Here is a 3147-nt window from a genome sequence, read left to right on the forward strand (position 1 = left end):
GGGGGGGGGGGGTAACTGTTGGGGTCAAAATTGGTCACGACGGAATCAACGACCAAGAGGCCCAGGAAAATGTCTCTCGTAACAAGGAGTTTTGTATTAAATCTTCGAAAGAGAAATTACATGACAAGTTCTCAAATTGAGAAATCTAATCCCTTCGATAAACAGCCTTGGGAAAACAAACGATGAAACGAGAAGAGGAGCTTATCAACGTCCCGACAATCCGTTATCATCCGAAGGAAGCCGAGATTTGATCCGGCCCGACCAGCTCGGCGAGCGCGGTCCGTCCCATCCCGCATATGGCAAACGCGGTTCATCCCGGCCCGCTCACCATATGGCGAGCGCGGTTCGTCCTGTCCCGCTCGCCATATGGTGAATGCGGTTCGTTCCGGCCCGCTCGCCATAGGGCGAGTGCGGTTTTTCCAGCCCGCTCGCCATATGCCAAGTGCGGTTCGTCCCGGCCCGTTCGTCATATGGTGAGCGCGGTCCATCCCGTCCCCCTCGCCATAGGCGAGTGCGATATGTCCAGCCCGCTCGCTATGCGGCGAGCACGGTCTGCCCCAGACAGTTCGTAATATCAATATCATGCACTCCCATCTCATCACCGTAGCTCTCTCCATCAAACTCATGACTTCACTGTCCCTTGTTTCATCTTAATCGGAGTTTCCGTTGAAACTTTACGATAAAAACTGTAAAAACTTGTTTTCTAGTATAAGTTCGAGTCGATCATCTAAAACAACAACAGTTAATTTAAAACACCAATTTCCTCGGCTATACGATCGATTTGAACCCTTCTATAAAACCACTGTCGTATCGAAGGTGATTTCTCGAAGAAATCGTAAAAACGGCCCAAAGAGGTCCAAAACGCGGCAAAAGGAAGGGGCAAACCGACTTAGAAGGATTATATAAGGGAGTCTAAGGTGAGAGCCGCATGAGAACTTTCTTACATCCAGAGCAAACTTAGAGCAATAGGCAACTTTCCGTTTCTATCGAGCTGCGACTCAATTAGGTTTTTGCAAGTGTTAGGTTACTAGAACTAGGGAACCCGCCGAAAGGTCTTGTGGCCAAGGCTCTTACTTCTTGTACTCGCACTTCAAATTCGGAATAAGACATCTTTGGCACTTTTTTCATTTTTATCAGTTTTATATTTAGTCTGTATTTCGTATTCTAATCACTTGATGTTTGGCTCAGCAGAAATTTGGAACCTCTGAGAAAGTTAGGTCCGCTTGGCTTTCCTAATTTAACGGAAATCGATGGTGTGAATTTCGGTTCCCACATTCTGCATGTATGACATCCTCGATGGACATGCTCTCTCCGCAGTAGACAACCACAACGAACGGCTCTGCCTATAGTACTCTGGAACCTCCGATAAACTTTGTATCATATGATTTGCAAGAAATTGTATAATCTGGGATTCGAACATGGACGTGGGTGTAAAAACCATTAAATCTTAACCAATAGGCTAAGGTGCTTCCTTAATTCTTCAGTATTTCTTCGACATTTTACTACTAGAAAACAGCGACATACTGAGGGAAAAAGTCGTCGGTATGTCGTCGGAATAACGTTATTCCGACAACATACAGACGAAACAAGTCCTTGGAAATAACTCCTCGGAAATTCATTTTTCCTCGGAATTTCCTCGGAAATTTCCGACGGAATTCCGAGAAAACAAATTTCCGAGGAAACTCCGGGACCACCAGTTCGTCGGAAAGCTCCTCGGAATATACCGAGGGAGAACTTCCTCGGGATATTTCGATGGACTTTCCGATGGTCCAATCCTCGGAAGTTCCGACGAAATGTTCCTCGGAATTTTCATCGGGAAATTCCGAGGAACGGAGCCCTCGGAAAATTCCGAGGAACGGAGGCCTCGGAAAATTCTGAGGAACGAGTCCCTCGGTATATTCCGAGGAATGAATCCCTCAGTATATTCCGAGGAACAGGTCCCTCGGTATATTCCGAGAGTTCATTTCCTCGGAAATTAAAAAAAAAAAAATTAAATTTTTTTTTTTTTTTGAAATTTAAATTCGATAATATAAAATTAAAATTAAAATTGAAAACATATTAGATAATATTCAAAGTTGTACAAATAAAAATAAAACATTCCGAGTTTTTGAAAAAAAAAAACTACGGGTCTGACACGTTCGGGAACACCTCGTTCGGGTACATCCTCTGCATCATCTCCATCATTTGCTGGTTCAGCCTCCTCTGTGCCTCATAGCCCGCCTGTTGAGCCGCCATCTGGGTCTGCAACAAAGATATGCGATCATCCTTGTCCTTCTACTGAGTCGTAAGTACTTCTGGATCAACAAAGGGCGGTGGTGCAGAAAAGTTGGTATACGCCCTCTTCATAGGGCGAGATCATCAACCGGCTCGCCATCATTTTCTTCCGCCTTGAAAAAAACATAAATTAAAGAAACATTAGAAATTAGAAGAAATGCACAAAAAATAAAATTTCAAAACTTAAATAATTGAAGAAAAAACGACTGAACTTACTATGCGATCTCCTAGGGAGGCAATAAATTGAGCACCCAAGTTATGCTTGAAGACGCCCTTCTCTTTACGGTCGCTCTTGCGGTTGGTGGAGTTGGTGGAAGAAGTTTCTTTCGTCTCTTCCTTATCCCAATGCGCACACAACTCCATCCAGACCGTGTTGTTTATTGACTTTGGGACCTTTTAATAAAAAAAAAAAAATAGTTTAATAAATTAAAAATTTGTTTAATAAATTAAATCAACCTTGTTTATTTCCCACTTCTTCTTCCACTCGTGCATCTGCTTTCCATAGTTGTCCATAACTTTATGGACGAAGTAGTGTTAAATAAAGAGCGTCTCATCGGAATTCCTGTTGAATTCTTGCTGAAAAAAAAACACAATTAGTAGAAAATTTATATNNAATTAGTAGAAAATTTATATTAAAGATTAAAAATATAAGTAAAAAATTAGAATACTTACCGCAAACTGACGAAACCACAGATGCTGCTTGTCGGTAGGGAAGTCAGTGAAAGTTGGATGTCCCTTGTCGAGGGCCGAGTACATCATACGGTTGATCCATGCGCTGATCCCGTTCCCGGATCGGTTGAACTTAATAAAAAGAACAAACGCTTAAAATGAATCAAATTTTAATGAAAAAAAATATGTTTAATTACCATGTTT

Source organism: Brassica oleracea, chromosome C5 (genome assembly GCF_000695525.1).
Source record: "Brassica oleracea var. oleracea cultivar TO1000 chromosome C5, BOL, whole genome shotgun sequence".
NCBI classification, from domain to species: domain Eukaryota; kingdom Viridiplantae; phylum Streptophyta; class Magnoliopsida; order Brassicales; family Brassicaceae; genus Brassica; species Brassica oleracea.